The sequence below is a fragment of the Bactrocera oleae genome, chromosome 3 (genome assembly GCF_042242935.1).
Source record: "Bactrocera oleae isolate idBacOlea1 chromosome 3, idBacOlea1, whole genome shotgun sequence".
NCBI classification, from domain to species: domain Eukaryota; kingdom Metazoa; phylum Arthropoda; class Insecta; order Diptera; family Tephritidae; genus Bactrocera; species Bactrocera oleae.
This window is the reverse complement of record NC_091537.1, coordinates 17,496,228-17,521,132: the sequence shown is the minus strand read 5'-3', so window position 1 is coordinate 17,521,132 and position 24,905 is coordinate 17,496,228. Positions and strand designations below refer to the sequence as shown.

Below are 24,905 nucleotides of genomic sequence, written 5' to 3'. Positions count from 1 at the left end.
GTGAAAATGTTTACAACTTATCTTATTTAAATGTATCCTAGACTAACCGAATCGATACTCTTTTGTTCTATATTAATAAGAACTTCTTTAATATTTTATTTTTTTTTACCAATTCGAATCAAATTTGATCTTGAGTGTACTACGGTAGTAACGCAATGGTTTGAACTACATCAAGAAAAGTTATAAATTATACAAATGACAGCAACGCTGCAGTGAAAGCAACTAGTTATAAACTAAATTACTATGGGTATGATGCAAGCAACTAACATTTTTGTCAGAAATTTTAGTGTAAAATGGTAGCTGTCAATTTCAATTGTAGTGATATTTCAAATAAAGTTTATTGACAAGCATAAATATGGCTTTTTCCAATTTGGTTTGAAAATAAGTTACTATCAAAATTAAACGACAATCATTTTCGTTGATTTGACTAAGGCTGTCATTGACACGTAATGAAATGTTCTCCCAAAATAAGGCAAAAGTTGAAAGGAGTATTCATAGGGACTATATATCATTTCACAAACTTTCAAGGAGATTTAGATCCGATTTATAAAACATATTAGGCTTTATACAACACTTGAACTCTAAACACTGTGACTCCAGCAATGCTACAGCCATTTATAAGTTGCGAATTTGATGACGATTTGACGCATTAATTTGTAGTTCAAGGGCAGAATTATCACATTTTCACTTTTTAATTAGTTTATTTATATACACATACACATACACAACCATATGTACTCGTAATGAGTTACAAGCACAACGCAAAAGCCAAAACTATGATAACAAAATTTCTTTGTAGATTTCTAGTAAATACTACCCGACAATGACTGAGAATTATTAATCGAATAATGCCCTATTCGGTTAATCCGATTAGTCGATTAGTCAAACACCAAGAGCTCTAATATGTATATAAATGGAAAAAAACCAAAAAGAATTCCATAGAATTTCAAAAATATATAAATAAACACATCCAAAAGTATGCCAGCTGTAAAATGTACCTATATTTATAAATACATATGGATATATGTATGTATGTGTGTATGTTTGTAACTACTTGCGACGCGCTAAAATTTAGCTCGGACTAATTTCACCAATTCACTTGAAATTCGAAAATTTTCGCCAACGGAGCCATTTCCATACCCACTATTTTTATACATATGGACAAGTGAGCATATGTTAGTTGAGAATAATTACTTACATATATACATATGTACATTTTTGTGGTTTGCTCTTCATACTATAAATGCACATATAAATAAGCTTGTACTTATTTATGTATGGATTTTTGTACATTTGCATGCATGTTTGTATTGACAACAAACCGGCACGTGCATAAAAACAAACATAGCCGGCAAAAAGTTGCATCATTTTTGCCAATGACATTTAGTGCAAGTTTTCATGTGTGAAATACCCTGTAGGAAAAATGCGCATTTTCATAAATAAGTTTATTGATTAATTGATTCTCTGACCTATATTGCTTAGAGACTGGCAAATTTCGCGTTTAGATCTCCCTAATCGCCAGTACCGTGCTTCCAAGTTTGAGTTCGAGGGCATTGTAGCAACCCTGATAATTCCATTAAGTTAAGAGAACAGAACAGAGCACAAAACTATAATTAATTTAGTTCTCCGCATTCTCAACAATCTAAAATCCCATAGAATTGCAAAGCTAGTTAAAACATAGACCTCAGTTTTTGTTAGGGTATTTAGTGAACAAATTTTTAAAAGTTCACATGACAAATATTGAATTAACAATATCAGTAACATTTTTCTAGCTTACTCCTGAAAATTACAATGATTATTATGAACCCTCGAAGAACTTCAATTAAGTATCAAAATGTGATTATTTAGCTTGACAACGGCAGACAGTACTACTCTTAGATATAAACCTAATTTTAATTAACACGTAATCATATTGTTTTTTTTTCGTTTAGTAACCTATAATTTTTCTTAATGTTTCAGGTTTAAAATTATAGCCATTAACATATTGAAACTATTTTAATAGAGATATGCTGGTAAGTCAAAACTTCTAATATATTTTGTGATTTAATAATTCTCGTGTCTCATATGACATATGTATATATATTGATTAATTGACCATCTGTACACCAAAATTCGTAATAATTTTCGAAGAATGCAGCTTCAATGACGGTTGACAATATATTCAAATCTGATCGGTTCAAAAGATATTTCAGTATAACTGATTTTACTATCATATTGATTATTACTAATAATTTTTGTTTTTTTATTAAAAAACTGTGGGCAATTTCTTTTACTAAAGTAAACTAGATGAGAAAATGTATGTTTTTGAAGAAAGTCTTGCTGTGAACGTAGTAGGGTTTTTAGAAAGCTGTAAGCCTTTTATAGTTAAGATAATTGAGTTACTGCAAGCATAGCCACCTTTTTTATAACTTTTTGTGCGCTTTAATTTCGTATTGTTGCCAACCCAAAATGTGAGAGTCATCTTTGCTTTCTCAGCATATTTCTGATTTGTGCATTCGGTGGTAAAAGGATTATTTCAGTATTACCATAAACCTTATAAGTTCTAATACGTTCTGGTACCCCTTTAGCCTTCATTTTCTTCATGATTTCTTACATGTATGTATCTCTAATTCTTGCGGCTTCTCTTCTGAGCGAATGAATATAGCATAACTACATTATATTTACCATAACCAATACATCGCGCTTCCAATTACATTATTAATTTTTTTCTCGCGTGGTAACTCTGCTGACGGCGGCCCGTTTGTTAGCCCACTACCGATTTGAAGGTTAATGCTTTGGCGCTCAGCGGCGAGCATATATCGTGGCAATGGCAGTGAATAAATGCAGTGTGACCTAATTGCTGTTATATTTAACTTTTGCATAAATTCGTGGAAAACTATCAGATAAATGCATTTAACTTATGTATGTAAGAGAATCCGAGCAAGCGGAACTTTAAACATACATATGTACTTGACGCATAGTTGTCTTTAGCTGTAAATTGTGAAATAGTGAATAATGTGAAAAACCAATTCTCAAAATTATTAACAAATTTGCACTGTTTTCACAATGAAACGTCAAATAGTTGCATCTTGCTTGGAATGTGAATGACTATTGTTTATTGAGCGATTTTTTTTTTGAAAAGCTGCATTGCACTATATACATATGTATATAGGTGATATATGCGCATATATGTATGTATGTATATGACTGACATATTTCTCAGAAATTGTAAAGAAAATTTGGCAGAACTTATGAAATAATATTTATAATTTATATTGAATACTGGTGCGGTATACTTCTTACCTGACTTACATACAATATATGTATGTACATATGTACTTGTAAGTAAATATAGACATTTTGGGAAGGGCGTTTATCAAAGATGATATATAGTATACAATGCAAATTGTCAACTATATAGAGAATTTTGGAGATACATATCGGCGTCTATAAATTTAGGACTATCCTTAAATTTTGTAGGTCTAAATATTACTAGTTGAGTCGTAATATAATGTAATATTGCTCAAAAATATATGAATATTTTTAACACACTTTTGCTAAAATATGTTCTCACGAACCAACAATACAGTAGAAGCGCGCAGCTAAACCTTTTTGTACTTTCTCTCTTTGAATATATTTCTTTAGGTCATTGAACTAGCCAGCAGATTTTAATGTTGTCAAAGTAGGCGTTTGCTTAATAGACGCTTTGCCGTTGTGCTGAAACGTGACAGTTTTTGGTTAAGTTTGTCTGCTAGCATAGCATATATGCAAACATTTATGCAAAAATAAATATATTCTATATATTGCAACAAATATGATTTGAAGAAGGTGTTTCCAAATTAGTTTTGAATTCAAGTAAACAAAATTTTTCAAAATTTCTGTCCAATGTTAAATGTAGGTTATTTGTATAGGTATGCTAATTAGGAAATAAATAGCTAACACTCATTATACTAAGCATTAAAATGTAAATAATGACACCGAGCAAAACTATAAGTCTCTTCTAGCTTTGAATTGGAAAGTTAGCGAAAAATAAAACCAGTTGTTCCACTTCTTTCTGCGTATCTGGCAAATTTTAACTTATAATAAGGTCAAACGTAAAAAAATTGCCAAACTGTATCAATATGTAGAGTCTGAACTGCAGACCAATTAATTAAAAAGAAACAAATTTTTTAAAAATTTATGTTGCTTTTGCTCTGCATCTATTTCCTATTAGCTTGGACATCTGTGTATGCAAAATATATGAATATAATTATTATAAATTATGCATATATTTTTACCTTTACATAAAAAAAAAATTTATTTATAGCTAAGTATTTATCCATTTAGGTCCCCAAACTCTTGCAAAATGCTTTTGAGTATTTTTTTGCATTTAAAAATTTGTTTTTATCGGTTTATAAATTATCGAAGAATTAATTTTGCCTGATATTTTCACCAGCTAATTAAAAAATATAAGAATTCAGCTTATTGTTTATGCAGTGGTAATAATTCAGTGCTTGCCCACCACTAATTTTCTTATTGGAAAAAAGAGCATCCGGCTCAGAACAACACACTCTAAACGTCAAGCAGGCCATAATTAATGCAAAAGTATTTTATATTTTATATAGATTAAAACTAATGATTTTTTTAAGATTAAGCTCACCTACAGACTCTGCTAAGATTACATATTAATAAGTAGCATACCTACTACATTTGTGTAATGCCCGCTTTAAAGGCTTCGTATGTAAAGGAATAACATTTTTTTTTAGCGAAAAACGATTTGGGTAATAGGAGCGATACTTGATAACTGCATCTCTCAATATAAGGTATTTTAATCATTATTTTTAAGTTTAACTTGTCGTTAAATTTAGAGTAAGCGCATATTTCTCCAATCTCCAAACTTTTTCCTCAAGAGTATCTTAACTGGGGAGTTCATTGTTGTACCATACAATGGCATTAAATAGTTTTCAAATGTTTTCGAAATTTACTTTTATGTTGACAATCCTTCTTCGAATATAAATACCGCTGTGCTTAAATTCCGTAGAGCCGACTAAAGAATGTTTTTGTTTTTTCAATAGGAAAAATATACTTTTAAATTTAAGTCCTATGTGGATATAATTAATGATTTATTTTAATAGAAAACAAAAACGCAGCAATTTTTGTACTTTTTTGTGATTGTAGTATGAAAAATTATTACTTTTTTATAAGCGATAATTTTTTAATAGCCTTTGAATTGTTTTGTAGTTTACAAATAAAATTTTGGAGTTTATATGGCAGCTATATGCTATAGTGATCCAATCTGAACAATATGTTCGGGGATTGTATTTTTGTTTTGGACAATAATTCAAGCCAAATTTCGTGAAGATATCTTGTAAGTTAAAAAAGTTTTCTATACAAAAACTTGATTTTTATCGTTCAGTGTATTGGATATATTGTATAGTAGTCCGATATCCGCGGTTCCAACAAATGTGCACCTTCTTCTTGAGGAGAAAATGATGTTTTCAAAATTTCAGATCGATATCTCAAAAACTGGGAGACTAGTTCGCCTATATACAAACAGACAAACGGACATGGCTAAATCGGCTCAGCTCGTCACGCTGATATATACATATATAATATAGAACCTACTACGTTTATTTTTGGGTGTTACAAACTTAGACTGGAGGCCGAATTTCATCGAAATGCCTTTACTGTACCTTATACAAACGAACACATATATATAAAATGTACTTATGTATTTACTTTTATTTGATTTCCAGAATGCATTTGCACAATCCTTCATGTTACTCATACGCCCAGTTGCCTCCACACATAGTTATTGACTAAACACATCTAATACTTATTACGCTTTAGTAATTCGCAATTTATTAGAAATAATTAACAATTATGTCTGTGATATTCTCTAAACAAGTATTGTATTCATGGAATTAATTTTCCGCTTAAAAGTTTATTTTAAAAAGCAATTAAAATTAACCATATGCGCCCATGGGTAATTTTTCCAACGCAGTGAATAACGCAGATAAACGTCAAATGCAATCGTGCATACAAGTGTGTACACAAAAGTTTAACTTTGCATATTACTATTTGATATTATAATCAAAACCAAATGCACATTCAGTATCAATTATATTGCGCTCAACATATGTACATATGTTTTTCTGTTGATTTCAATATCAAATGTCGTGTAATTCGACGAATGTAAACGATACAGTTTTTGTTTTATTCGTACATTGACCTATGGAGTATTCAAGAACAAGACTGAAATCGGAAACAAAGTAACTGATAACTCATAAGCCGCATGTTGAACAGACCATAGATGTCATATATGTATGACGTAGCTTTTTAAGGCGCTTTGTGCAAAATGTCGTCTGCTTTGTCATGCTTATAATTATTGCTTTGTATTTTCAACCAGCAGAACTTGTAGAATCAAGAACGGTATCAGAAAAATGCATTAGTCAGTCAAATTGCGTCGCATCTGATACTGGAAGCTTTGTGTTCTATAAAACTTACAATTTTGATTGATCGGTTAAATGGTTTAATTTGATTGCAAATAAGTGTTAAGCCGTAAAAAAAGGTGAAATAATATAATTGAAAATCTGAGAGACACGTCTTTGGACTAAAACCAGTTATTTATTATGCTCATTTTATTAGTGTTTTTATTGTTAATTTACAGATTAACAAATGAAGTACTAACATCCATAAATATGTAACCGTGTAATTGTATTGGTTTTGAAGTCATGGGCTTGTGGCACGATTCAAAGCAATTATTTACCATTATTTGCATTAATTAAATTTAGTATTATATAAAATGGGAATATTATATGATATGAGTAATATGCCTACACTTGCGACAAGAAAGAATGCGCCTTAAAAAGTGGGGTAGAGGATGTAAATACTTTTATTTTTTAAAATGTTCAACTAATTTTAATTTGTCGCATGAAAATATTACAGCATAGTGTTGATTAAAAAAAAAGCAGCGTAAAAGTTAGCCTTCCTTAAAATGTCCTAATATTCTAATTATTCAATATAGAAATAATGAATGCTGATTATATATTAACATTTTATTATGACTAAGGAATATACTAAGAATTTTAATATAACTTTATAGCCTTATTCATAACATGACATTGACTATTCATTGCACTATACAACACTTGGTTAGGTATTGGGCTAAATCATTTTTTAGAAAGATTGAGTCATTTCTAAAAATGTAACTTCTCCGTTTTTCGAAATTTGCCTTCGAGTCTCGACATTGAGCTAAATAAGTAAAGATATCTTATATATAAACCATTTTTCGATCAAGCTTTTATGACAGTTGTTATAAGATGTCGAAGCATGGCCTACAAAAAATAAAAATGTTATATTTGAAAAACTAATAGGTCGATTTTTTGGTTGAAATTGTTAATAATTTTGTCGTAATATGGTTAACCACATTGTCTAATTCTTTCGCATTCCTAATCAAGATAAAATGTCTATAAGTCCGCAAAATTTACCACGATTACCGATTAACAATTACGCAACCTAATTAATATTTATAAATATATACTTGTGCTCATAATAATACAATATATTCTTTATACTGTTAGAGTTTCTAAAGAATGAATATATTTCCAGAAAAGATATTTTTTTTCGTTTATTATCTGGGTATAACTACTTAAATGACATTTTAACGGAGAATAAAGTGTTCTTTTGTCGCAATCATCCAATAATGACTACGCTTTAGTTGTCTCACAAAGAATTTTCCATGCAAAAATTAAAAAACAAAAATGTTTGCTAATTTCGGAAAGGAATGTTATTTTCGGTTTAGCTATTTTAGGCTGTTTAAACTTATTAAGCTAATTGGTAGTTCTCTAAGATTGTAAAGAAAACTTCGCTCATATGAAAATATCTAACTTTTACTATATGTAATCACCATCAAAATAATGCTTACTTTTTACTAAATGAAATATTTGTATCACAAAACTCGAAAACTTTCTCTAACAATATTTGAAACTCCCGACAAATTTAAAATTTTTGATTTTATTATATTATTTCTACCCACTAATGCTGTTATTTTGCACGCCACTATGCATGCATATGCAACACAAATGCTTACTTGCATCATTAATGAATCTTCCTGCTACCATAAAAATAAAATTATGAAAAAATATTCAACACCAACAGTTTAATTGTGAAGGCAGATAGAATTCACTTTTATTTTTGACGGATTAATTATTTAAATTCAGCAGATATATGCACACATATATACATACATACATAGACACATTTAGTATTTACTAAGCACTTGCTTATTGCACTCGCCATTGATTATAATGTTGATAGTAATATTATTGCTGATTATTTTTATTACGTGTAGGTTTAGTTATTTATAGATACACTATAAAGATAGAGGGGCATGTGTACTCAAATAAAATATGCTTAATGTGTGTAAATACTTATGTGTATAAACATATAAATATATTTTTTGTTCGAACACTAAAGATAAGGATTAACACTCGACCGATAATCGATGAGTTTTCACAAGTTTTATTGCCGCTTGTTAGCCATTTCGCACAAATACTCATCATGTCTCTAAGTGTTATCAATAAGTAGGGCAGATGATGGCATTTTAGAAGTGGTGGCCTATTTAATGTAAAATGTTTATGTAACTGTCAGATTTTTAGTTTATTTTTGATGAAAAACAGTATCAAATATAAATTCACTTTTCCGACCTTTACCAGCTCAATAGCGAAAAGTTAAAAATAGTAGCCAGTACATATACTTTATACAAAGTGAAAACCTCATAGATATTGTTCCCAGACAATATGTAATCCTAAGATTGCTTTATGCAGATTTGAACAATTTCTTCGAAAATTGCACCATTGCATTAGACAATAATCCATGCAAATTTCTTGAAGATATCTCGTAAAATAAAAAGACTTTCATGCAAGCACTTGATTCTGATCGGTCAGTTTGTATGGTAGCTACATTCTATAGTGGTCCGATATCGGCAGTTCTGACAAGTGAGCAGCTTCTTAGGCAGAAAAGGACATGTGCAAAATTTCAGATCGATATTTCAAAGTTGGCAAATGGACTCAGTTTGTCACGCTGATCATTTATATATACTTTATTGGATTTACAGAAATAATATTGGTATTACAGAAATACTTTTTAAGAATGTTCATCAATGAATTTTTAATATTTTTCTCACCGACTGTTTCGAAAAAAATTTGTTCATAACAAGTTGATCAGATAGTTCTATCTATGCTATCTTCAATTAAATTGCTCGATATTTCTAAAGTCTGTGTCATAAATATAGCCAACGTGGAGGGTGGCACGTTTCGAAAAATTTGAGCTGTTGTTATTTGGCTAATTCTATGACACTTACTTTAGAAATATGAGTATAAAGCACATACAAATGCTACGTATGTATAAACAGCGTATATACTAATACAAAAATTAACAAATATCTTTTTTAAGAAACCGTAAGCCTCGGCAATATTGGATTAGAAAAATATTGCACAGCAACAAATACTAAAATTTCCATTCCTTATAAGAATATGATATTGAAATTATACTTTGAATTGATCCAATTAAACATGATGAGGCACACAAATATTTCAATTTCTTATTTCACTGTTAAATATGAAATTTTAATCGAATTAATAACGTTTTACATTACTTTGTAAATTTAACACTTGTTGCTCGCTCTTAACCTTAAAAGACACTAACTTTTTATTATACTCGAAACTAAAAAATTACACTTAAACTCAAATTTCCAGTAAGCAAATTTACATATGTGTTTAATTACATATATCTCTCTTTTAGTAATCTGATTACTTAAATCTACATATATGTATGCATAGTATGTATGAAAAGTTTGAATTCCAGAAAAATAATTCACATCATATTTTTCAAAATAGTGAAATTTATGGTAGATTTGGCGCAATTAAATACCAATTAAAGCTGAACTTTGGTGCTTATTATGGCAATTTTTATAATTAGTCAGAGGACAATAGATGAAATGCACATATTATATAATCTACAAATGTTTACTTTTCCAAATACTATGTACCCAATTTTATAGTAGGCCTAACCCTTGTGCCTTGTATTTTTTGTTTTTCAGTTTTTAGGCTACAAATTAGCCAGCCGCTATTTCATTTCATTGGTTATACCCTTAGTATTATTTTGTTACGCTGAAGCAAGTGTTGCCAGTTTTCATACGTCCACTTAATATTAAAAGACTCTCTATAGTCAAGAGCATGAATTGTAATATTGACATTGTTGTTGCTTATGTTGTATTTTTGACAAGAAAAATATTTCGAAGATGGTTTACAACTTTGCCTTTATATGTCAATATTCCAAGTATTCTAGGTAGAGATTTTTACTTCGGTTCACGTCAGGCTTAAAAATCAGAAATTATATACTACAAGTGTAGAACGTAACCTACCAAATTTACATAAGTACCATTTATTTTATTTTCTTATATAAGTTGCCACAAACTCAAGCTAAGTTTAGGGAGCATACAATTGTTGATGGTAAACACTTCAACCTTCGATTTTTTTTTTTTATATTTCAGAAATTTTAGAAAATTTGGATTATATGTAATGTATATATTTATATTTAAATTTTTGAGCTAAGTAAAGAAATAAGTCATTACTTTGAATTTATCATTTATATACATACATTTGATTTTTATATTTTTTTAACGTCAAAATTTAAATGCACTTTTTCTAAGCTCAATAAAAAATTAGATTCACCAAGATAACACTTACAGTAAAAAACTCTGTTCTTGAGTTTACCAGTTAAACCTGGTTGAAATATAATTCATCTAATAATTATTATACTACTCAGTAACACCAATGTAAATGTTCAAAGTTTAACCGTTTCAAAGGCGATGAATGTGTGCATGTAATTATAAGATGTGTTCACACAAAACAAAAAGATCATCTATACCTAATAAGATAATAAAAAATTAATAATAATAATCACCATATGTTATTTTCGCACTGAAAATAGTGATATAATTAAAATTAAGACAATAAATTAATTACAATTGAAGTACTTTTGAATAACCCACCGGTTGAAGAGTGTAAAAATTAATTTAAAATTTAAAATGTCAAAATCATAATAGAAATAACGTCATATTTGTTAACAAACTCAAACTTAATGAATTCTCGAACATTTTCATCGATTCTATATTTAAGAAAAGTATTTTGGCGATATTCATAACATATTGAAAGATTTTTATTAATTTAATTAAAAAATAAGTAATTATTTTTTAAGTGAATTTTTTTACTTTTTCACTACCGAAAATCGATCGTGTGCAACAAATTTACTTCTCGCTTATTATATTGTATAATATTATATGTTATACCGAATGCCGTTCACCACCATAGGCTTTTCACCTCTACCACACAATATAGTATGTGTAGGCAACCGGTATATAACGTGCTTCAATTTTTTTATTTTTTTGGATTGTTGGATATTGTATTCGAGTGATTTAATACAAAAACAGTAAAAGGGTTGCCATCTGTTTGAATGTCTGGTGTCAAAACCATTTATAAGAAGCACTAAATGCTAAAGAGGTTTTCGAGAACTTAGAATAGATACAAACAATTTTGTACAAGGTTGCTACCTAAATTTTGTAAAACAAATTTTTTTTGATATATTACATTAGAGTTGTACACAAGATATTTGAGAAGAAAAATATTAAAATTGTCTTTGAGAAGAGTTGCCAGCTCTTTGAAAAATGTTGTTCAATTAAATCGATGAATTAAGGAAAAAATTACATTTTGAGAATGAAAGTAAACAGATTCAAGAAAGAATTACCATATATTGGAGTTAAGTAAAAGAGAGATTGCCACCATTTAAAAATATTTAAACAAAGTGTTTAAGAAATTCAAAAAAAAAATCACAGCGAATTAGTTTAAAAATCGTTCAGTCGCCAAATATGTACAACTAAATAGTATTACAAAATAAACTGCCAATTTATAAATACCTTGTATATAACATCTCTTCTCGTGTATATTCGTGTGTGCACGACACATCTACAAAGTCAAACGACCTAGAGGTCCGCGTAAGCGTTTTTTACTTGCTTTTCATTTTTATTTTTTTACGATTTAGCGACTTGAGCATAGTTGAAAAATTGGCTATTGACTATATGTACATATGTATCTTGCTAAGATGTAAAAAAGATTTAAATCAATTTCAATCAAACAAAAATAGAAGATCTCATTTCTCTTAATTGGCACTTAAATAGATTTAGAGATTGAACAAAAGCTGACTGAGTTGAGATATTTGAAAATCATACAAATTTAATGTAGGTGTAATAGCCGCTAAGGTAAAATTGCATAACTTCATATGTAGACTACATAGTGAAACTCGTTATAAAGGAATATGCTAATAATATAAGCATTACTTCATTACAATTATAAAGGTATTTTGCAAAACCATGAAAAGAAGTTTCAACACGCAAACATTAATGTGAATTGATAATTTTTTTTTATAGAAATTGTGATTTATGCCGCCATATCTGATAAAACCGAAATGAAAGCTTTTAGCTTACATAAAGAAGTCCTGGAAGGATTTTTCTATAATAGATCTGATACAAAAATCCAGTAAATTTATATTGAACAATAATATCAATAACAAATGTTTATTAATTTTCAAATCATCACGAGATGGTTGAGTATTTCTCCACATCCTCTAGGTGGGAATTTCTTTCATTTCATATGTCAAACTCTAGCAATAATTGTGAAATTAATAAATATTGTGTTTTCTATGTATTTTAATATATGAACTTATATATAATTGCAAATTGAATTGTATTGAATGCAAATTGTGTAGAAGATTAATTGATAAATTTCTAAACAAAACACTTAATAAGACACTGTCAATACAGCCGATAATACGTCGTGAGGAATTGTCAACAGTACATATTTAATGCATATACTATGATGTTATTTATTATTTACAAGTAAGCATGCAAAACTTGTAATAAAATTGAATTTTCCTCACCACTTTATTTGATAAAAATAGTAATTATTGTGCGGGTTAGTAATTTACTGTTTTATAATTGGTTTCAATAGCATAAAAGAGTCATAATAAAAAAAAAAAACTATTAAAAATAATAATTACAAGTATACATTTTATTTTATTGGCATCGCTTGACAAATTGTGATTTTTAGAGATAGTATGTGGTATACATATAGAAATAATGACATTCCCAGCAATTGTAGTCATTCTTAAATTGTCGCATCAAGCGTCTAAGGGCTGTCAAAAGTTCTCAAACTGACACAATTTCTATAAAGCATTCCTAAATAAGCAAAAGTTTTGACAGAATTTTGACAATGCACTTGATGTTGGGTGCTAACTGAAGTATCGAAAAATATGGAAAAAATTAAAAATACTTATGACTTTTTATTGAAAAATACGCTTCCGTATTTATCTTCCACTAAGCGGTATAAAATAAAGCGAATTGCAAAGAATTACAAAACGTCAAAAGTTTTGCTCTCCCTGACACTCGTTGGTGTTACAAAACGCAACTTTTGACGCTCAAATTTGTAAGTGTCAGTTATTATTTATTTTAATTTGCCTCTAATTATTGATAAATCAAAACAGCTTTAATCGTTAAGTAAACTAGAGACATGCTTCCATCTGGTTATAAAAGTGTAAAGTACTTATGTACATTGGTATTAATACATTATGAATAAATATACAGTGTACATATTGACAATAAGTTAGAAATATGAGTACATGCATATTTATTGTTGTCAACATTAGACTATTAAACGTCATATCTTGGCTGATTACCGATAGTTTCTAGTAAATGTAGCGATAGAATGACACGTTTTTCCATTAATAAAGTATAGCTATTAATGTACATATATGTATATATATATGGAGGTATGTATATGTAGATATGTCTGTAAATACATTCAAGAGCCTAATGTGTCAAGAATGAAAGAAGTAAATAAAGTGGGATCTATCATTATTCGTCGTATACTCTGCTGTAGTTTCCAGTAGTCACTGATATTAGCAAAATATTATTAGCAACTCGATCGATATCTGAAGCAGATGGTTAGTGGTGATGAAAAGTGGATCAAATGTCCCCCAAGCTAGAATTGAAGACAAACAGATTTTGCTATATGTTTGGAGAGATTGGCAGGGAATTAATTACTATGAGCTGCTCCTCTATGGCCAAATTTAATTTGGATCTGTACTGTCAACAATTTGACTGTCTGAAGAAAGATGACACCCAAAAGCGGCCTGCTTTGGCCAATAGAAGAGGAATTGTATTCCATCAGGACTCCGCCAGGCCACACCTATAGATAGTGTCTCACCAGAAGCGCCTGGAGCTTGTTTGGGGTGTTCTTATGCATTCATTTTATGGTCCGGACCTGGCACTAAGTGTTTACTACCTGTTCCTGCCTATGAGGAATGATTTTGCTGGTGATAGACTCGCCCCAGGAGAAGCTTGTGAAATTCCACTGTCCCAGTTTTTTGCCAATTGAGATCAGGTTTTCTATGAAAGTGGTATTATGAAATTATCCTAATAATGGCAGCAAGTTATCGAAGAATCGGTGCATATTTGGCCTAAATCGGATCATTTTAACTATGCTAAATATTACCTTCGATTTAATGTAAAAAATAACAGATTTCTTTTTAATAAACTTTATATCCGATTAATGAGCAGTTTTGGAAAATCGAAATCTGCCTGAACTGAGTTGAAAAATTTTCGAAATGAAAAGTTTTTAGTTTGTAGAAAATGTCAGGTTTACTAATTTTTGACTAAATTGACTTTATTGATTACTTAGAAGTCCATCACTATTGAGCTGATAGCTTCACAACTGTAGGAATCTCTCCCATATAATATATAATATAATATTTTTGAATAAAAGCTGTAAAGCAGTTTTTTTGGCAACCAGCTATTGTCTAGCCACTACAATACTAGTTTTAAGCATATTTTTCATAAATTCCATGTTAATTTCTCACTGGGTCTTTATCTGCATCGAGAACTTAAAGAGGCGGCAACGTTATGCACTTACTGACAAAAATAATTGCATTCCAAATAAACAGACGCGCAAGATTAACAAATGACTGTAGTTCTCGTCGACAAATGAAACAATAAACCAACAAAGAATACACATGTGTTTACACTTGTTTGAATTTATTTACATTTTACCGATTTATTTGCAAAAATGCTCCTTCATTTTTTTTTGTCAGCGGTGTAGGTTTGGTATAATAAAAGCCTGGACTCAAATTCTGCTTTTATTTGTTTTCTTGACTGTTTCAGTTTTCCTGTTTGTGAATCACAGACAAAACTATTACAAATGGAGAGTAAACAAATTCTGCTTAAATGCCTCATCATATTTAATACTGTACAAGTGCATACTTAAATGAATATGTAGCTTTTTGAGTACATTTCAAAAAAGTGTCTGCAGTTTTATTTTATTGTTGTTATTATATATTTATTTACTTTGTATTTGGACTCATATTAAAGGGCAGTAATTATTGTTCTAAATAATGAAGCCTGAAGAAAGCTACTGAAGTGCGAAATAAAAAGCTTGTTTGAACAAAGATTCTACACATATTGGTCATTTATGATCTAAAGGACTTATACTCATTTATACTTTATACTTTATATGATTAATTCACAATTAGAACTGTCATCAGCTGATGGCTCAGAATGTCGTCATATAAAAATTATTCCTATATTACTATGTGAAATTCTGAAGAGATTTATTGAATAAATTAACCATTTTATACGCACGCAACATGTTGCAAAGCGCATAACAACTTTGTTCAGCAAACAGTTATTTGTAGCACCAAAAACTATGCGTATAGGGTATACTTACGTACATTAAAACGATCAAGTTTACTAGACAAAGAGATTGTGGAATCAGCTGTAAGTTTAAAATTAGACGTAATCGGACATTCCCCACGCCCACTCTGATATAAAGTCATTTTAAATACTTTGGGTAGACTTTACCTTATAATATAAAATATGGGCTTAGCAAAACTTAAGCCACCGAACAACTACGATATAAAAATGTTCGCATACGCTTTTTACTTTCCCTTTCCCTTTAGACCAAAAATACAGAATATGTGGAACTCCGTCTTTTCCATCGTATATGTCAGTCAATAGCAGAGAGATCTTAATGACATTAAGTGAGCATAGTTTTCGAGTCAATTTGCTTTGTTGTAAATAATAAAATCAGTTGAAATATATTCCTGTGGTCGCATATAATGATTTTCAAGTCTTCTATTGGTTGTATGGTATATAGCATAGTTCGAGATATCGTTCTAATATGATTCGAGTTGAGAAGGTTTGGCTAGTACAGTAATAATGAATATACTAATTTTTAACTTAAAATAGCTTCGGATATTCAGCAGGGTCTCTGTTGGTCAGGAAACCAAAATGAATTCGGTTAATAAATTTCTTCCAGCAACAAATATTGAATTTAAACATATGCATCTAGTATTTTAATGCAGTTTTGCAGAAACCTAAAAATATTTAATACATTTTTAATATCTTTAAATTGCGAGCGTATATAACATTCGATTGCACCCGAACTAAGCCCCTTCTTTTTTTGTTATATAACTCATTTGTATATTTTTTTAATTGCACACGTTTGAGCTTTAATAAAGTAAACTATTTAATTTCTGACGGCTGACGAGCAGGTAACGGCGTTGTGTAAATATTATTTATTATCGGCAAAATCAATTTACAAATATATGACTAGTATGCGGAAATGCACTAGGGTGGGGGTAACATACATATATAGGTAAGTGAGTGAAAACAAATCATTATATTGCCGATGTAAATCTTTGTGAGGAATCACCCAGCGATTGTACTAATATTTTTCACAACCGAGTGGTATAACAATTTGAAAAAATCCTGCAAGTTTTTTATATAATACTTGTATTAAAAGTTTGTTAGATCACAAGGAAGTTGGCAACTTTGAAAATGGGTTAATCCCAAATGCGTTTTTCCCACGCCCAAAGGCAAATTGCAATCAGAACTCATTTATAGCAACCAAAAAGCTCCATATTTTTTTATAAAATTTTAGAAATAGTTCTTTTCAACTTTAAGTTTTTTCGGCTTTACTGAAGCTAGAATACCCTTCACAAATTCTATACATGAACTCGATTTTAATAGGTCAGTTTGTATGACAGCGGAGATTATAGCTTTGCCTACAACAATATCGTGTGTCGAATTTCGACGAGTGAGCAGCTTCTTAGAGAGAAAGGACTGGCGCAAAATTTCAGAACGATAGCACAAAACTTAGGGCCAATAGTCAAATTTCGTGAAGATATCTCGTCCAATAAAAATAGTTTTCCAAACAAAGATTTGTTCAGTTGTGTGGCAGCTTTATACTATACGGGTCTGATCTCAAAAACTTATTCGGTTGTAGCGTTGTCTTGGACAAAATTCTATGCCATATTTCGTGGAGATATCTTGTCAAATAGAAAATTTTCCCATAAAAGAAGCAGCTATATGCTGAAGAAGTTCTATATTGGTGGTTTTAGAACGATAGCTGTAAAACTGAGGGACTAGTTCGCGAATATACAGATATATATATTTATAGGGTCTCCGACGTTTTTTTCTGGGTGATACAAACTTCGTGGCAAACTTAATATACAAAATTCACGGTATATATTATTCAAGTCTTTCAGAAAAGTAGTAGTCCTATGTGGAAAACTGCCTCTATCGGAAGCCAAAGATTCGCAAAGTAAGAAGGAATCTATTAAAGAATTTAGTAGTCGTTACCTCTGTCGCTTAGAGATCTGTGACCATGGACTTGCAACCTAACTGCAGAACAATAGTCAACAGTGTAGAAGACTAAAGAGATACCACCCATTAGACCTCTATTTTCGAGATTCCCACACTTTGAAAATTACTCTTCTAGATCTTTATTTATGTAACATTACTGTCATTTACGCCAACATCATTGTTTTTGTCAACCAATTTCGTATACAAATCATAAATGAAATGAAATATTGAAAAAAAATGACTTAAAGGATGTTATGGAAGATGGTTATAAATATTTGAAAAATTAGAATAAAATAGTCATCGTTTCAGATTTTGCAAAAACGTCCAATTTTTGGTACCGTCACTTATTTCGCTGTATTGTTTTTAACGAGAAGTAATTAACGACCAATTTTGAAACACTTTTTCAGATATAAGAAGAATCAATCAAGCTCGAAAATCAATTAAGATTGGGTTTACACTATTTGAAGTATCAGCATGGCCGATATGTAGCGAATCTCAAGCCCCAGGACAGTTTCTGATCGACCTAAACAAAAGTAAAATCGTAGTAAACGATATTCTGCCAAGGAACATAATACTTTTGTCTTATTTGATTCTGTCAAAGTCGAATTTTACAACTATGAACCTCCAATAACAGTATATTTGTTATATTTTGTATATTAGCTGGATTTCAAACTCTTAAACCATCGAATGGCGGTTAGTCAATAAAAACGGGGAGGACAGTCGGCAAAAACTGTTATTTCTTTGTGCTCGCAACAGCGGAATTCCTTAAAAATATACAGGATATAAAAGAAATTATATTATGTCATTTATAAGCGGAAAGTTTACTCAACCACTTTGATGCATTTACAGTATTTTAATTTGTATGTAATCGTAGAAACCATTAATGCATATTATAATTGCATTATAAACAATTTCGATCGTGATTTAACTATGGAAAATTTCTACACTTACACTTAACTTCTAGTACTCACAATGAAATTTCAATTCTTTAAAATTCTTGAAAGGAAATGCAATACAGACGCGAATCGTAAAATGAGATCCAATCTATATATATCTAAATATATACTATCATACAGTGCAGGCAGTAACAGATGTTTTGTTATTAAATTTCATACACACTTTTCATTTAAAACACTTTTTAAAATATTTAGCACACTTATTTATTTACACATATATATGTAGAAAAATAACGGTGAATTTCGTAAACGTACAAAATTTATTTCGAATATTCGTAATCAAAAAGTTTTCTGAACAACGAACTTTGACTTTCTTATCAATGGCAGTTGATTGCGCGAATGTCTTTCAGGCGCGTCGTTATGGTTATCACGGCTCTCAAGATAAAGCATATACACGAGTGTTATGACTACCTGCACTTAAGCTCCGAAACGCATCCTGATTTTCGAAATAATATTCCAAAATACCGACTAACGTTTCACGAACGAATTTTACAGGACTTTTCACTTCCGTAACTTATAGTATGTGTGAGTTTGATATTTTCACAATTTCGTAAATCTTCGCCGTATTAACGAAACATATGTTCTTTACGCGTTAAACGCTTGATAACGACTGTCACGGCTGCCTGTTGCTTTGCCTTTGTGTTTACTCTGGGCGCTAGCGTTCGGGAGCGTTGCTGTGACTTTTGTCATTGTTGTCGTCGTCGCCGTAGCCGCCGCCGTTGCTATAGTCATCGTTGCTGCCACTATCATCATTACGACGGCAATCGGAATCGGATTTTGAATTATTTTACTATGAATTGGAAAATATAATTGTTTGTTGGTATGTGCATACAAAGGCATGCTTGCGTATTAATAGTTGTAGTTGCATAGTGTAAATGCACAGACATCATTCTTTGCGGTGGCGCTTTTTTAATAGACTTTTAGTAGTGAGCATAACCCACTGAACAATTTGTTCTGGTGACATTTTTATGCCCTGAATATGGTATATTAAGTTTGTCACGAAGTTTACAACATCCAGAAGGAAACGTTGGAGACCCTATATGGTGTATGTATAGTATATGTATATGGTATAAATGATCAGCGTAATGAGCTGTGTCGATTTAGTTATATCAATATGTCTGTATATACGCGAACTAGCGCCTCAGTTTAAGTGATATCGATCTGAAATTTTGAACGCGTCCTTTTCTTCTAATTTGTGGGAATTGTCGATATTGGACAACTGTGACTTATAGCTGCCATACAAACTGACCGATCAAACTCAAGTCCTTATATGGAAAACTTTTTTTTTGACAAGGTATTTTCACGAAATTTGGTACAGATTATTGTCAAAGGCACTGTTACAATCTCCAAACAAATTGTTAAGATTGGTTTAGTTTCAAACTGACCGATCAAAATCGAGATAAAGATCTTTTTTTTTATACCCTTTAATGCTATAAAAAATGCAACTATTAAAAGTGTTAGTTCTTGTTTTCATTCATATTTAGATTTATCCAAAAATTAGGTTAGATGCAATTGGGTCTGGTAGGGTATAACGCAATTCATTTTAATTTTTGTTTTTCAAGAACAGTAATAACATATAAATATTTTATATGAAAAAGTTTTCTATTGTAAATTCATGCTGGCTGACTTTTTGCGATACCTAAAAAGACCAGGTTAGTAACATTTAAACCTCAAAATTTCGGGATTTCGGTAGTACATTCGGGATTGTATAGCCTAGTCTTCGTTTTTCAGCGTATTATGTATTGAAATGGTGAAAGCTTTATCATCTTATCTTTTACTGCCTAGTTGATCTTACAAAATTGGAAAAAGACTTCTCAGAAGTCTCTTTCTTTAGTTATGAACGTTTCAATGACGTCACGTGACGTTCTTATAAAGTCTACGTCTACGTCTACAGCAACGCGTCAAAATTATCTATTCAGTTGAGCGAGCCAAACTCCATTGATCATTAGTCATAATTGAATGTGATTAAGAAATATGCGAATATTATAAAAAAAAATCAATAAACACGTACATTACTGGCATTGCCACCTAGGGAGTTTAATTTTCGCTAACATGTTTTTCATCATGTAAAAATTATATATTTCGAAGTGTATTAAAATAGGCAGTACTTATCTTACCTTTTATACAAGTATTTGAAAACTATACGGACTTACAAATTATAAACCGCTACCGAAAAACTGACATATTTTCTATTATGCGAAGCTTTTTCATGGCTGAAATACAATCGTAAGCTTGTCCTAGACTGTCGAAGGGAAACTGTCCCCTTCCAAATATAGTTTTTTATGTTGTTCGGTAGCAGAGATCGGATCTAGGTCCTGCCGATTGCTTGTATTCAAATATTTTTGGAAAATGCTGCCGAGATTATCAACTGACTAGATAAAAACACTGTTCCAATACGATTAAGTAAAATCAAATGTCATGGAACGATCAGCCCATAGTTCTTTACGGTACTACCTACTCGCTAAATAAATATTTTTTATTGACAATAAAATAAGGTTTTGATCAAAATTAATTATATAAGATCTTATAAGCTTGCAGGTTTCGGCTATTATGGTATTCTTATTCTTGTCTAATATAAAATAACGTATTATTTAGCCCTCTAATTTACCAAAGAAATATTTAGAAAAATTAGAAATTCTATCGGTTTTGTCCAATTAAAATTTTGCAAAAATTATTATTTACTAAAAATACAAAGAAAGTCGATATTATTTACAGTTTTTTTTCTTCTTAAATCAGTCGATCAATGAAACTTTACCTTGAACTATTTATATTTCTTCACAAAATATTATACAAATTATATATAAACTTTGTGATCAATTTTATTTCTGATATAACTATATTGTTAGAAAAATAGTGTAGCTGTCAAGTTGCCAGATTTTAGAAAAAAATTAAAATGTAAGGTTTGTAAATGTAAACATTAAATAATGTAAATGCGTTTTCAAACGATAATATAATTAAACAAAAGCAAGGAATTATTATAAAGCAAAAACATTGTTACCAACGCCAAACATCTGCGCCAGTGGTTATTATTAATTATACCCCGAAGAAAGATAATTTATAACATTATATATGTATATATAGTTGCCATACTAACTGACCGCTTAAAATCAATATAAAGATTTTCATATACCCTTTTAAGTTAGAATAGTGGCATCTGTGTAGGGTATTATAACTTTGGTGCAGTCAAAGTTCACGTTTTTTCAATATTTTCTGATTCACTTTAAATATTTATATTTGCGAAGGATATATAAATCTGATAGATGTTAAATAATATTTTTATCCAAATATATAATATATAATACACAAATTGGTTGAAGAGTTTCTGCACTCACTAAGAAGTTGATACATCTGTTGGGAGAACACATGCAAAGTTGCAAATCCTTCTGTCCATTAAATCTTTGTTTACAAGCCATTTGAAGTTGACGTTTCAGAAAATTTGTTTGATATGGAAAAAATTGATTATCAGTGCAGTGATTTGATTCTTTATTTTGAAAGGTTTAAAAGCAAAGGAAATTTATGAACAATTGTTAGAAGTGTATAAGGAGTCCTCACCTTCAAAACGCAAAACGTTGAATTTTTGGTTAGTGAATTTAAACGTGGTCGTACTAGGCTTGAAGACGATACACGCGAAGGACGACTAAAAACCGCAACAACACCAGAAATCATTGAGCAAGTTCATAATACTGTTAGTGAAGAAGTCCAAGCTGGACTAAGCGTGAAATTGCTAATGCCATAGGCCCCTCAGACGAACGAGTACTTCATATTTTACATGGAGAATTACATATGAAAAAGTTGTTTGGAAAGTTAGTGCAGCACACGTTAACAATTCAACAAAAACTGGATCGAAAATAAATTTCTCAGCATAATTTGGAGCGTTGTAAGGAAAATAAAACCGATTTCTTCCATCATTTTATAACTATGGATGAGACTTGGATCTACCACCATGATCCCAAATTGAAACAAGAACGCCTACAGTGGACTGAAGCTGGCTGTTCAGCTCCAAAGCAGGTGAAGTCACAACGATCAGCTAAGAAGTTTAAGGAATAAGTTTTTTGGAATGCAAAAGGAATTTTGTTGATTGATCATTTGCAGAAAGGTAAAACAATCAACTCTCAATATTATTGCTGTCTTTTTGGATCAGCTGGATGAAAAATTTCGTGAGAAAAGACTTGATGTGCAGCACAAAAAAATTATTTTTCATCAAGACAATGCATTTGCTCACTAAGGTGTTATAACACGTATTCACGAGATTTGGCTTCCAGCGACTACTACCTCTTCAGAAACCTGAAACAATTCCTTCGTGGAAAGCGTTTTCGTCGAATGAAGAAGCTATGACAGCTGTAGGCGGGTATTTTGCAGAGCTTCCGGAAAATCATTATAGAGATGACATAAAATTATTGGAGGATCATTGGAATAAGTGTATTGAGTTTAGGGAGATTATATTGTATAAAAAAATATATTTCGTACCAAAAACAGTATTATATTTTCATTTCGTGCGCAGAAACTTTCCAACCAGCCTGTATATATATTATATTTGTACATATATATATGTATATATACCCGAAATATTATATTATGAATTTATTTTTCCTCAATCGACAAGTTTGTTTATATGGTGTATGTATGTATATATGTTTTTATTTGTGTATGTATGTATAGATATACGTGTATATTTGTTCCTATTGTGATTTTTCACTATTCGTACACATTTGTAAACTATCCATAAACATTTCATAAGTCAAATAAATGTCACTTTTTGTCGAATAATTCTCCCAAGTCAAGTCAGAAAACAATTGGCAATCTATATGTATATATATACATATCTAGTATTTTCTTAGAGGCTTTGGAGGCAAGTGATAAGCGCTACTATTTTTAACAGGCATGTATACTCGATGAGAACCAACAATCAAACCGGTCTGTTTTCGATTAGTGAACTTCTTGTGCATAGATTCCAATTCAAAAATACAAACATTTTCAACGGTTGGAAAATATATTTATTAATTAAGGGAACGTGAAACTTTGCTTAATAATAATCAGATAATTGTTAATAAATAAATAAAAAATATTGCTTAATATTGAAAAAATTTGCTGTAAAACATTCGTAAATACAAACATTTCTACATTTTCCTGATAAAAATTGAGTGCATGTGCACTTAGAACATACTTAATATAATCTATTTTTGATAAGTTGCTTATGCTCATAATGTTTGCTAGAAGGCGAAAACTTAAGGATGCATAATTTGTTGGCTTATCAGTTGATTTTTCGTCATTAATCAGTTTATCAACATACAAGTATGTACATACGTATGGTACATATGTACACACAGATGTAGCACTAATATGCAGTTTGTCCTGGTAAATACTTACTTATCAGCGGTACGAAATGAGTGCAGCCTCTTGGGGCAAAGGTGTATGTTACTAATCATGTGAACTCGAGATTTTTCAAATTTTCTTGATTAGCATTTTTTTTTAATATTATTTTGCTATTATATATTTTTTCTATATAAATTTTTTATATATTTTTTTCTTAGATGTATATATGGATACATATGACCCATCAAAGGGTATTCCTAATTAAAACAAAATAAAACCAACAAAAATTAAACTTTTAATTTTTAATCCCAAATCGAAATAAAAAATTATAGTTTTAATATTTTAAGAAGAAATTTTAAAGTTTAATTTTTGATTCTAAATGAAAAACTATAATTAAATGTAAAAAAGACAGAAAATGCTAAACTATGTTGATATTTTATTAAAAATTTCCTTTTCAAAACGAGAATTGATTTAATATTGAAATACGCAATTTTTTTTGATATTTAATTATGTTATGAACTTGGGATTAGCAGTTTTTTTTTATTATTAATTCGCATTTTTGGAATTAATAATTAAGTTATAATTTTTCAGTCAGGTATTTGGGAATTGAAATTTAAAAATTCTAAAATTGTTTTTATTTAAATTTCGGAATTACAAAATAAAAAAATTAATTTAAATGTCAATTGAAATATTTTTTAATGCATGATTTGCAGCCCTGCTACGCATACATATGTACGTCATCTTAAGCGAATGATTTTACAGATAATTAAATATATAAAATAAAAAGATAAAGTATTGCTAATATACATAATATTTTATCACCTCAAATTAGATGTGTCAGTCTAGTAAGGTACTTATTAAGACCAGTGCATATAGTGGCTGAGAGGTTATGTTATTATTTATTATTTTTATCCATACATTCT

At 30.1% G+C, this 24,905-nt stretch overlaps 1 protein-coding gene across 3 annotated transcripts in view; it reads right to left on the bottom strand.

The window, feature by feature from the left end:
- LOC106627502 (protein peste) overlaps window positions 1-19,303 on the bottom strand; it is a 34,994-nt gene extending 15,691 nt beyond the window's left edge. The window contains exon 1 of one of the 3 annotated variants that reach the window (XM_036366846.2): window positions 18,665-19,303. The gene's annotated coding sequence lies outside the window, so the exon portion shown is untranslated. The remainder of the gene's footprint in view (window positions 1-18,664) is intronic. The other 2 variants (XM_014247641.3, XM_070106163.1) reach the window with 2 other exon arrangements.
- Between the last annotated feature and the right edge of the window lie 5,602 nt (window positions 19,304-24,905).